The sequence below is a fragment of the Neopsephotus bourkii genome, unplaced genomic scaffold (assembly GCF_033783945.1).
Source record: "Neopsephotus bourkii isolate Nb327-2 ecotype Australia unplaced genomic scaffold, CSIRO-AGI_Nbou_v1 NB_357, whole genome shotgun sequence".
NCBI classification, from domain to species: Eukaryota; Metazoa; Chordata; class Aves; order Psittaciformes; family Psittacidae; genus Neopsephotus; species Neopsephotus bourkii.
Window position 1 is genome coordinate 1,054,546 of NW_026900863.1, and position 13,800 is coordinate 1,068,345.

Below are 13,800 nucleotides of genomic sequence, written 5' to 3' on the forward strand. Positions count from 1 at the left end.
ACCGAAATCTGAAAATAAATATGAGCATGTGTTCAGGTTTCCACTTATCTACCATAGTACTGCCTGACCACATAACAGAAGAGCTTCTGCACACAAGCACCCATCCGTGATTTCCATCTGCATTCATTTGCTCTGCTGCACAACACCACCAGTTCTGCTGTCACCCTGAGCATGGCTGTGCACTGCAGCAGAAAAAGGGATGACATACATTTCAGCAGAAGCAGTGCAGACTTTAATGTCTTGCTTGTAATTTTGTTCAGTAGCACCTTTGTACATCAAAAATATGTGAAATACGGGGTTTTTGCCTGTTAGACAACAAATAACATTCAGCTTTGCTAAGAACGCTTCCAAGTTATGATACAAAACCAAGGGAAAGGTGTGTTGGAAGTGTCACTTGTGTTAACATAGTGGTGTCTGAGGGAGTGGGTAGAATCTAGCTGCAGAGCATAGAGAGCCAAGCTAATTTTATCTTGTTTCTCAGCAAAGTAAATTAGTCTTTACTGCCTCAGTGGGTTTTCAGTACAAGGAACAGGGACACATTTCTTCATACAAAACACCCATCTTTTTCTGTTCAGCAACTGGAACAACCTTCACAACATGACTGCTGTTTTATTTGACAAGATATTAGTCTGTTAGTTCTCACAGACTTATTACTAGTTCATAAACGGTCATTACAGTCTAATCTGGCTCTAAAGTCCACCTAAAATCTTTGTGCATTTATGTCTCCACTTTGTTTTTATCCCATTGCTCCTCATGAAGTGGGCTCTGCTCTGTTCTCCCTTGTTTTTTGGGAACTTCCAAAACTTGAAGTGAACTCTGAGAAGACACTGAACAGCACACAGCAAAACCTAAAAACCTGTCTATTCTATTTCATGGAGTACTAAGTCTAGTGTGCTTTGAACCTCCCAGATTCAAGATATGTCCTGTAGCATGCTAAAAGAACCTATTTATGTATCAAAGCCCAATTTTTCTGAGTTCAAAATATGATAGGCTTTGAAAAGACTGAAAGGTATGAATTTGGCACGTATCAATGTACTAATAAGATTTCCTTAAAGGTAGATTAACTTCAAATGTCTTTATGACCAGCACACTGGTCTTTTCCTTTATTTGCTTTTGCTAGCAACCTTTTTGTCCTTTCAGGAGAGCACGTTTGTGCTTATTTACACAAAATAAAGATAGCTTGACTTCGTAAGTTTAGTATTTTGGGCAAGCAATAGTATACCAGTCTGATAGCCAGTCTTAGCAGGAAATAGTCCTTGTGCTGATCACAATGAGATGACTCGTGGTATCAGCTCATTTTGAGAAGTTTAGCAAACATGTTATCTCTAGTAACAGCTCTGATGTAATGTTTGTAAGTTCAGTCTGTCCTGTTTGCCATTGTTGGTGATACATGTGTTACCAAAACAACCTAAAAGTTTTTTCTTCATCATGACCTTCAGAAGGTCACATACAGTTGATGTCTCATCGTGATCTAATATATGAAACAAAATCCCTCATGCTGTCAAAATAATTGTATTTAAAATTTTAATTCTTACTTATAATGAAGCTTAAATGTATACTGCGGAAAGTTTTTAACTGACAATCTTAATGTAAATAGGTTCCATTATGTCCAAATAACAAATATGCCCAGTTGCATGGTGGATTATCTATAATACTGCAAATGCTTGCTTAAAATTATGGCTAGATGGCTGTCTGCATTTGTATAGTTAAGGACCACTACATGTCCTCCTCCAGGACACTTCAGCCAAGGCTGACTCATAATCACAGAGGGAAAATTGTGTGGAGAGTCTATTAGAAGGAAAGAGAAAAAGAACAGAGAAAAGAGTAAAATATATGCAGTCTGTATAAAGTTTTCCTTCAAAATTCTGGAAAAGCATGAGGCTTGTTATTACTCTTTTTACATTCAACGCATCCTCTGTTTCAAACAGTGTCTGTAAAGTGCTTAAATTGTTACTATGATCATGTCACATGCTCTTTTCCCTTTAATTTCCAGTCTCGTGGACTATCAGTTCAAATGAGTTCTTTCTAATCCTGCAACTACCAACATCAGGAGCGATTTGCAGGATGCAGTGATTCCGTCACCTCTGTGCTGACCAGAGGGTCTCTGCTTAGGTGTCACTGCTTAGAAACTCACAAGAAATGCTGTCGATACAATGGAAAATGAATCCAGCACCCTAATTCTTAGCTGAGTTTGGTTAGTAGGACTATTGTTCCAGAAGTGTTTCTTTAATCCTTTTTCTTCATCTAAAGTAAGAAGTTACAACTGAGTATGCACTTCATGAAGATCTGATCTATAACGAATTACAATTTGCAGCAATTTTCAGAGTAAAACAACATTTCAAATTTTTCAGTATTATATATACAGAATATTTATTATATGGAAATTCACAACTACTTCTCTCATGCCGCAGTGCAGCGGGAATGAGTAAGAAGCCATAGGGCAGGTTCTCTATTCTGCTCACCAACTTCTCTAATTACCTCCAGAGATAGAAACTTCTTACCAAGCCAGATTTTTTCAATTGTGCAAATGCCTTTTCCTTCTTCCTGCCTTTTCTTATGGTTAAGGTCCTCAGTAACTTCCTCCATTTCTTCACTAGGAAGATGCCCATGACAATTTAAGGGAGAACATCCAAGACTTTCTATTCTCTATGGACATCATCTTTCATCATTTTTGTATTGGCTGTCTGAAAATCAGGGATTCCAGGTCCATGTATAAAACAACAGAACTTAAACCTGTGTCTGGGTATCTGAAAGAGCTAAGAGTTATGCCACTTCAGAAGCAATGTGTATAAAGTAGCAGAATGAAACCAAGCAAAACAAAATGCTCCATTGCCAAGAAACAGAGTCTGAGATGAGAAATTGTATAACTTACTAGTATAAATTACACTTATCTAAGGATGACAATACCAGTCTTACACAAAGCCATAATAACAGTTGTATAAGAAATTCTAGCAATGCAATACTGGCTGCTTTAAAGCCTACAGTGTCTACAGACACTTCTATCAATAAAACCTCCAAAACACATAAGACATGTGTTTCTTGACAGAACACTGGAACAGGCTGCCCATGGAGGTTGTGGAGTCTCCTTCTCTGGAGACATTCAAAACCCGCCTGGACACGTTCCTGTGTAACCTTATCTAGGTGTTCCTGCTCCGGCAGGGGGATTGGACTAGATGATCTTTTGAGGTCCCTTCCAATCTCTAACATACTGTGATACTGTGATACTGTGAAGGCCAGATTATCTGCTGAAGCCAAATTACATTTTCTTTTCAGCTTCATACATTGTTGCAGATGTATGCTTTTATAGGAACTTGTGCTGAAAGAATTTTGCTTTCATAAGATCCCACTGGATTTCATAAAAAATCATACCTGGCTCTGTCAAGATCAAATTTCTCCTCAAATTCTGGGTCAAAATCAGTTTGTTACAATTTAACGATACTTTCCACGCAATTTGTTTCATATATGGTTTTGATGTATTTTTCTAGTTTGGATATAAAAATGCAAAGATAGAGAGAGATATCTGATTTTTTATTTAGGACACAAGTGAATGCGTAAGTTTTTGACATCATTGTACTTGGCCAGCATTTCTAATAACAACACTTTGCCTCCCACATTGCTCAGTACCAATGTGGGAAAAAGTGCGTCCTTTCTGAGGGATCATGTACTCTCTGAGCAAGCAGTGAGTGCTATTACTGAAGGTTATTTCCTGTTTATTTCGAGTTTAGTACCAATCCAGAGCAACCTTGCTTAGCCTGAAATCAGACAGCATTGGAGTTCAGGGTCATGCGGCTTTAGGCAAAATGAACTGGGCCTAGTCATTAGGCAGAATGTTATGTATAACTCCAGTTTAAAAAGAAGAGTAATACATAAAACAGCACAGTTTATGGATTCTGAGTTCACAGCTGCTGCTTTTGTTTACTGATGCATATTTCTACTGCATAGAAAGGCTTGAGCTTTCCTGTGTTAAAGCTGTAACACACTAACTCAGGGAAATAAGATACAGATGAACTAAGCATACATCAGCAATGTCCCTATTTAATGTTAATTTGTAACAATGAAAGGAAAACTAGGAACTTTACAACAGAAATTTCCATGAAAAGAATAAAACAATAAAGCAAGTATTAAAAGCACGTGAATCTCAACAACAGCCCTACAGAAGCTTTTGTATGTGAAATGTCTAAACAAGTTTTCACTTGGATTATCCTGGGGTTCACTGAAAACCTGAAAAACACTGCTCTAGAGGTTATATGCATAACATCATCGACAGTATACTTGGCCTGGAGAAAAGGAGGCTCAGGGGGGGACCTTATCACTCTCTACAACTACCTGAAAGGAGGCAGCGAGGTTGGGGTTGGTCTCTTCAAGCAATAGGACAAGAGGAAATAGCCTCAATTTCTGCTAGGGGAGTTTTAGACTGGATAATGGGGAAAGTGTCTTCACCAAAAGTGTTGTCAAGCACTGGCACAGGCTGCACAGTGCAGTGGTGGAGTCACCATCCCTGGAGGTATTTGAAAGATGTGACACTGAGGGACATGGTTTAATGGTGGCCTTGGCAGCGCTGGATTAACGATTGGACTCAATGATCTTAAAGGTCTTTTCCAACCTAAATAATTCTATGATCATATACTTCTTTCTATCTATTACTTCCTGCTACAGTAAACAGACTTTTAAAAAGGCGACATACAAGAACAATATCACAAGAGAGATGGGAGGCAGCTGAACATGAATCTTTTCTCTGTTCAATATTTATTTTGCTGCACTTATGCACTAGCATAAGGACATATGTCAATATTTTCAATTTGCAAGTCTCTAGAAGTGATGAACCACACAAGTGAAAAGACATACTGTACTGGGCAGGAGAGCTGCTGCAGAGGCACATTGCCTGGAGGAACCAGGCATACCTTTTCTGCATTAGGCAAAGGAGATTGCATTCACTGAAGCTCTCTCCACATAAAAATGTTTTGTTTGTGAAAAATAACAGTGTCAGTAAATAGGATTAATTTTCAAGAAGAAACATGTTTATTGCATCAGCAGTCCTGCTTTTAAATTGTTTCTAAATACACTGTTTCATATTTGAAATAAAACTCCATCAAGCTTTTGTTTGGGGGGGGCGGGTAGGGGGGAGGGGACGGAAGGGAAGGGGGGCTCATCAGGCATGTTCTGATTTTCAAATAAATATCTTATAATTTAAAAGCAAATGTTTTTCAACCAGGTAAGCTGTGAAAAAGGGAAGTTCTCTTTCATAGCCAGCTATAAACACTCCTGGTTCATTTTTCACTTGTCTTTTTGCTTTTTTGTAGTGGTGTTCACTCACTGTATGTGCCTATCATTGCAGAAAGAATACAAGAATACACAGTGAATACAAGAGTACAAGAATACTCCAATACAAGTATGAGGAAGTACAGTACTGGGGGATGGGAAATTCTACACACAGGCTGAATGAGGTGCATTTATATATACTTTTGAAGAAATAAAGACACAGCCTATTGTCTATTTTTCAAGAATTTTAGAAGATACCAGAAGATTTTAGAAGATACCAGCTTTCCTTTTATGTGATATTTAGAACACATAATTTTCCTATACTTCATAACACTAACTCCTGGCGTTGGATAGTTTTGAGGTTCATTGGCATTAGTTATTCCATGGGTATTTGCTCAGTGAAGTACAATTACTAGTTTTTAGTCAAGGCAGGCAGACTGATGATGTACTACAGGGACCCAAGATTCCTGTTTGAGCAGCTGGAATGGAAATTTATAGTGGAAAAGCTAGCATTCATCTTGGCACTGCTTTTACAACTGCCAGTCACTCCCATCTTTACTGCCAAAAACCTGTTGTCTGCCAGCCATGGCAGCCAGTGTGAAAAGAGCTTCACCAAGTATTGCCCTGGCTCTGAGGCCCACTCATGTTAACACAGCTGAGGCTTGAAAGGAACCTTTAGGAACAGGCAGCAAATATTGTAAAACTAGATAGACAAATGAAAACCTTTGGCTCTAGTCACGGCAGTAGAAACTCTGCCAAAGTTTCTGCCACCAGAAATCACTCCCAGCATAACTTTGCTACTAGCTGTTATCATTCATCTTCTCTAGGAAGCCCTTGGAATATCACAGCCACTGTGGAGCACAAAGGGAGAAGACAGATGGCTAAAACATCTTCTCATACCCTGTCAAATCCAAGGCTTACGGTGGCACAGAAACACATGGGACCTAACCAGCTCCTTCCTCTTTTGTTCCAGTCTGTTTGTCTCCGATGAACACATTGTACTATAAATTGATTCCCAGAGCAATGAATAAAACCTGAGCAATTAGGCAACCTACTTCACCTAACTGTATTCCCACCATTGTCCATCTGGTCTCATGTTAAACAATTCATTTAAGAGAGACTATTACAGAGACTCACTCCAGTAACTTTACTTTTTTTAACGTTAAAAACCCCCAAACCATCAGAGGTAATTTCTGTCACGCTGTTTTCCTCCTCTGCTTATACTTTGCATGTCCTTCCCAGCACTTGCCTTTCTCGTTTTGCCAATATAGACACATTCAGTTCTCTTAAGCAATCATTTTCAGATGAGGCACCACAGTTGGAAGAAACTCTCAGGCAGACAGATCTCTGCAGGAGAGCATGTATCAGTCACTGTATGCATTACTACTGTTGCAGCAGGGCCAAACTCATGCAAGACTGTTGGCCAATGCAGAATACTAGAAACATGTTGCTGCAAATCATTTCTGCAACAATTTTTCAACAATCCTGCAATGATTTCTGAAAATCATTTCTGAAACAATTGCTGCAAATCATTTCTGTGTTCAGATCTACACAGAACAATGTTTGTAACCAAACAACCCTACCTCTACTCCCAGCCATTGTCACTTCTATACATGATCCTCTAGATCTTTTGAAGAGTTGAGGTGGAGAAATTAAGACAGACATTTGCAAGGACTTGCATGCCCAGTTCCTTTTGGAACATCCAAAAGACAGAGAAGTCTTTGGAATGCTCATGTCTAATCTGCTTATTTCAAATAACAAATTGTCATTAAAATGTTTTCTTCTTCTCAGTAACTTTAAAAAAACCCAACCTCAAACCACGTATTATGCAACCTCAAGGGGGCAGCATGGTATTTCAGGAATCACCTTTCAAAAAGTTAGTAATGCGTTAGGGTAACTGTAGGCTCTTATGGCAGCATAACATTGAGGCTGTTGAAAATATTAATTGTAATAGAAAGGCAAAAGGGTAAAGTAAGTCCATGGCAATATCGTTAGCTCACCTGTGATGCTGCTGGCAACGTGATGCTGCTAGTAGCAGATGATGCAGGACTGCAGCTCTCAGAGATATGTCGCATATGCCATAGCAGCTGCATTGGTGTATCTTTCAGTGCCAGTTCATTCTCAGCCAATATTTACTATGAGCAACTGTGTGTGATAGCACTGTGTCTAGGGCAAGAAGCAGCTCAGTTGTGTGATAATGCAATTCTTGCCTGCAAGTGGCAATAATTCTGCTCAATACTTTCAGATGGTACATAGACATTTAGGATTATAGAAGCACTGACTAGAAGGTGATCTGGGTAACCAAGTACAGTTACCTTTTATGATACCACATCATTTTGTCCTTTTATAAAAGTATTATGTTCCATCTTAAAATTAGATTATTTTTCCCTCTCAATACTTCTCTTGGAAGATTATTTCATATAAAAATTCCACTCCACATTTATTCATATCCAACTTGTATCTTTTGGTTCTTGTGTCAACCATTATCTGTTAGCCCCTACACTATCTTTTTTTTTGTTTAATTATGTTTCTATTTTTATGTTATGATGAAACCTTTCAATTCCTTGATCATTTTAGTAACAATTCTCTCTGCCTCTTCCAATTTTTATCTGATTCCTTGAGCACACATGATAGATGAGAACTATATTCCAGATGAATAATAACTGGCTTAACACTTCTTCAAGCAGGTTGGAAATTCATCATGTCACCACATGTGCCCTTTACAGCACTGCTGAGTAGGGATGGCAACCTTAGCATATATTCTGAAGACTGGGAGGAGGAGTACACTTAGAGTTAGCTGCAGCTACAAGTTCTAATTGTTCCATCACTGTGCAACAGTTCAAGACAGCAAGACTGCATCTCAAGTGCCTCATTTTAGAATGGCAGTAAGATCCACCCATGTTACTAGACAACTGATACCATAAATACAAGATTATATAGAAATCTAATACAAACTTTACATCTCTCTAGCATACTTTTGAATTCACTAATGCAGTGTATCCGCTGTAATTCTCACAGTGATCTGCCCAAGATCAGCTAAGACCTTTGATACTACTGTAAGTTATGCAGTGATATATATTATGATGATTCCTTTTTTGAATTGAATTTTCTAAAAGCAAACCTGTCTCATTCCACGAGAATTTCTTCTGGAATTATCCTTGAAGTTGGCATGATTAGTTTCATCATAAATCCTTGGACTAAAGAGAAAATTTCACGAAGCAGTTGTATGAAAGCTGCTTCTCTACCATCTTTATTTCTCCAAGCTGTAGTACATTGCAAAATAAAAACTTGTTTCTTTCTGATTTCTTTGCAGGTTATATTTTTGTTAGGAAAGCACTTGACCTGAAAAACAAAGAACTGCTCCAGGCGACAGAAAAGTGTCCACTGATTGCACAAAGGAGTAATCATAGAATCATAGAATAGTTAGGGCTGGAAAGGACCTTAGGATCATCTAGTTACAACCCCCCTGACATGGGCAGGGACACCATGCACTAAAACATGTCACACAAGGTTCCGTCCAGCCTGGCCTTGAACACTACCAGGGATGGAGCATTCACATCTTCCCTGGGCAATCAGCAACTTTTCTCATATAAATAGGATCTCATACTTGATATCCATCCCAAACGTATCAATTCTTCCAAAAGGATTTGTGCTTAGCACTGTGTGTTTTGATCCCGCACCAAATTATCTAGGGCTGAGCTATGCCAATCCTAATGGGGCCACTGAGATAGCATCAAAACACTGCTGAACTTACACTGACAGGACTTGAGCGAGCGCTAAAGCTCTCCTAGACGCCATGGTGCTAATCATATATATGTGCATCTCTGGGTGAGATGTATTCAGTGCCCTATCAGCCACAACTCTATTACAGACAACTTGGTGTTTGTGACTTGGGTGGAAATAAGCAGTGCTACAGGGGGAGAAGATCTACCACACTCATTGGCCTTATGCTCACATTTAGCAATCAATTTTCCCTCTGCAAAAATGAAATAACACACCATGAAACAACACAATATCCAGGGTATTTCGCACTGCACAGCATCTTAAACAGAGGAAGTTTCATTCAGTCCTTGGTCTAGGACTAGAAGCTAGATACAAATTCCAGTCATGCTGAAACACAGAGAGATCCTTAAACCTCAGAATTAAAAAAAGGGTTCAAGGAAGTGCTGTCAGATATTTTCTGTTCTGCATGCTATGTAGCTCAGCAGCTCGCCACAATTAACACAAGAGAAACGGCAATAGCAAGTTACTCTTCTGGTGTTCTTTGTTCAGCAAATGGTTTGCAAACTTATTTTGTCCATCAACATAACTCTGTCCCTTCTCTTTCCAAGTAGGAATTTGTCCTGCTATCCTAAACTTTACTCAGGAAATCTGTTCTAAGACTTCTGCACTTAAAATAAAAATTCCATCACATGTTCTTGATTTTAGAAGGTTTCTACATATTTAATAAGTGATTTGATGTGAAATAAAGGAAACACAAAAAAAGTGTCCAGACTGAATCACCTTACAGCATGAAATATAAAACAGATCAATGAAGAGAGAAGGAGCTATATTTTCATGACTGACCTATATTGCTCTCTAACACATGTGGCCTCTGCAATTACATAAGTCCTAGGAATCTGAAAGCAGGATCTCTACATGCCTGAATCAGTGATTCATTCTGGTACTGTTTTAACAGTACTGCTTCTTGTAATGTATGGCCTCTACTGATGGCAGCACCAGCCTTGTACTAGCAATGTACTAGGATGGCAACTTCCAGCCCTGTTAACATCTAGCTGACTTCTCTCAGCATTCTGATGCAGTGATCAGTTTCCTGCAGAGAAGGATGAGCACACTCACCTCTACAGATTAGTCCTGCCAGGTTTTTTCTTGTTGAGAAAGGAAAAGAGGAAAAGTAACAGACTGCTACTCTTCAAAATAAATCCCTAGATCACCACTGCAATGCTAGAACAGCTCTTCTGATACAGGCCCATGAAGCTGGGGAAACTTCAGCTGGAAAAGCCAGATTCAGTATGTAACCATGTTCTGTTGGACAAAGGCAGGGATAGCGAGGCTGTCAAGAGAAAAGCTATAGCTCCTTGAGTCTCTTCCCTAAGACCCAAACCTGGAGGAGGTTAAAGGAGATGGAAATCTGCTGTGACACTTGCCAGATGGCAAAGCTTAAAACTGTATCCTCTGAACAGCAGAAAGACATGTCTCTAGTCACGTTTTCTTCCATCCCCAACACACATGCTGTACCAAAATTGGTGTTTTCTGGGGACTGGATACACATTGAGCTTTCCCAGATGGAGAATCCCAAGCACTTTGTGGTTAGCATGTACTGTTTCAAACCTTCAAAGCCAAATCAGTCCCTTGTATTCATGCCTCATTCAAAGTGCCTGGACTGTATATCCACCTGCACCCCTCCATTCCCAACCCCAAATTTTACACAATTGGAGTGCTGGCTTTGCCAGCAGTTAGCAGGTTTTAAACTGCATTATTTATTACCTTGAGAAAAAAAAAAAAGGATCATTACTGGGTCTGAAATTCACTCAAAAAAACATGTAGTGAGCCAGCAACAAAAAAACCTTTTCACACTTCAGGCAAATATTCAGTGACTTCCTTAATATATATAAATATGTTACTATCTGAGAGCTCAGCTAAGTCATTTAGTGATTTCTATTGTCTTCTCTTAAAGTCTTTGTGGTGTTATTGGGTAAAATTAACTTACTTATAAACAGAAAGTTTATATATGATGAACAACATGTTTGGCTAGAGGGTGAAAGAGACAATTAATAGCTTTGGCACCCTGTCCTCCAATGACTGAAAGCAATATATCAGCCCAAAACATTCCAAATATGAGAGCACAGTGGAAAAGGAGAGAAAGTTAGGCTCCTAAAAGAAAATCATAGGGCAAAATAGTACAGATTAACACAAATTATGTAGTAGTCCTGTTTCTTAACATGTATTAAGATTTCTATCATTGCTGATGTTAATAATTGACATGAAGTACAGTAAGAGTTAGATAACAGCAGGAACGTTCAGGCCAGGAACTCATTTCATTTTCCAGTGGTGTGAGGCACTGGGTAATGGGGAAATGCATAACCTTATTTCAGAGATGATCTTGCTTTACTGCATTGCATCTCAAGGAATTTTGTACTGTCTAGAAAGAGATTTCTGCTTGTGGCATGTGATAGGAAGTGTTCTTCAGAGAGTGGAAAAAGAACAGGATGTGGATTTTGTGTTCATGAAAGTGAATTAATAGCAAAGCCTTGAGTCACATATAAGCTGCATGGTATTGTGCAAGCCTCATCACACTGCACTGCCATTTCACCCCAATTTATGACCTGGAACACAGCAACTTTTACAGCTTTTAGGTGGAACTGCAGGTTGTACCAAAGTGTACAGTGGTTTTATAAATACAAGGGAAAGAGGTGAAAGCTCCAAATTTCTTTTGCTTTTTAGACTAGCTCAAGTATAAGCTGGACAAAGTATGGCAACACCCTGTACCTCCTGAGCATGCGAGTTCAGGGTTTAAATACAATCACTTTATATTCTCTGAACTTAGAATGCATGTGCAAGCCAAGATCTGTTCTCTAGCACAAGCAAGGACATGTAAATGAGTACGATCAATGTTAACATGGGTATGATCTACACGCTTACGTGGGAAAGCCATGTTATAATTTTCACCATCATATGTGATAGGGGTAACATTTTTATGGCCTCAGAGAGTCCCAGAAAATATCAGCCCACTCAGACTGCTGAGATAAATGTCCTCTGTGTGCAGCCTGCCAGCCGCAAGAATTTACCAGAGAGAGGGAATTCAGTCTTTTGCTTCTCCTCACACTGTCAAAGTCCCAGCTTTCTGGTTCATACCACCAAAAGCCAGCTTAAACCAGAGGTGAATCTACTACATGATATAACAAACGGCTATTGCTCTTATTTGTCCTGTATGTCCTTATCTTACAGTCTATAATTAATCACCACCCTGGAAATCAAACACTAAGGTATTTGTACATTCTCTTTGAAAATACATTTCAATTTCCTTTTACTCGAACTGCCCTGTCCTTTGCCACACCTGCTCAATGCATCACTCTGCATAGCACACACTGTACATACCTGAGGAGTTTGATGAGTCATGCCAGACAGGGAACATAATCACCACAGAAAGAATATAAGATTGAAAAGTGTAATGCAATTAAATATGGAGATGTCTGTTCATTAGCAAATATTCACATTTACATGGTGGTGATGATTAGAATACATCATGACTCAGGACTAGGTTCTGTTCTCAGAACCATGAAATCCACTTCAGTGTGGGACTGTACAAGCTCCACATGTACCAAGTTTGTACCAAGCACCAAAGTCATGTACAGAAAAATGGTAATCTAACCTCATCTGCTTGGTAGGTACATGTTTTTTGATGTGTGGTGGCTTAGCCTTCATGATTGCTGAGATCTGCTTATTCTCCACTATCCGGAGATAATTTGCTCTTTGCAGAGGCGATAATTGGGAGAGGCTGATTTTATGGGAACAGCAGTGCAGATGAATTGGTCTCCTATCTCACATTTATAGGGAAGGTTTCCTTTGTCTCAGCACAGCTCTTGGGTATAGCTGAAGGTATGGGTAGTTACTCTGTACTGCCATTAAGCTTAGTGTATTCATTGGGGTTCAGAACAAGTATCTTGGAATCCCAAAGCTGTCCTCACCATATAACCTGCAGGGATTGCTCTGTTACCTGCCTCAGATCATGATGGCTTTTTTATCTTTTATTTTCAGTACTGAAATGTTTTTGCCATTCTGTGATGTGTTTCCACTATGAATTAATAAGTTGTATGTTGCAAATATGCAGACAGATGGGTCTGAGGATTGCTAAATTACCATAGTCTGAAGGGCAGCCACATTGTTGCTGTTAATAGTCTCTGCTTGATTGTTTAAAACAACTTAATTTCTATACAAAAAAGCCTGAAGCAACTGGAAATGCTGAAAGCAATACTCCAGACTCTACACATCCCAAGACTGATTCAGCGAATTTCTTGTCACAGATGCAAAGCCACATCTAGCCTGAGATCTCCTTGGCCCATCACTCTCCAACTTCCACTAATGGAAGAAGTTTCAGCAGTACCAGAGCTGAGAAACACTGGCTTCTTACCATTTCATGGACTCACTTCAGTCAGCAATTGTTAGGCAAAGCTTCCATGAGGATGGCATACTCGCAGTGGTTATTTCTCTGCTGCGTGTGGATTCTGTGGTGTCTTTAAGTAGACACTGAAACCTTCCCTGTGTTGAATCAGTGATGTATGTAAACCCTTCTTCCCTTTTTCTTCTTGTCAAAGAAGGTGGAACTAGCCAATGTGGTACAGAAGCTATAAGGACAAAAGGCAGAAGAGAAAGTCAACACAGAAAATAAGACTAAAAATACAAGTTATCTATTGTATTTCAGTCTGCTTTGTGAAAAGAAGCTAAAAAAGCACACACGTACAGCCTTAAATTGATGCACTACTTGTACCAACGTGGTGTGAAATACCACATCTCCTGAACCAATACAAGGACTGAGCTCTG

General features: G+C 39.2%; 1 long non-coding RNA gene across 2 annotated transcripts; it reads left to right on the forward strand.

The window, feature by feature from the left end:
- Nucleotides 1-5,498: 5,498 nt before the first annotated feature.
- On the forward strand, nucleotides 5,499-9,689 carry LOC133209691 (uncharacterized). 2 transcript variants are annotated; one of them, XR_009724735.1, is made up of 2 exons: nucleotides 5,499-5,646; nucleotides 8,573-9,689. It is a non-coding gene; the product is annotated as an uncharacterized LOC133209691 (long non-coding RNA). The 2 variants fall into 2 exon arrangements; XR_009724736.1 differs by having other exon boundaries at nucleotides 5,505-5,620.
- The last annotated feature ends 4,111 nt before the right edge of the window (nucleotides 9,690-13,800 follow it).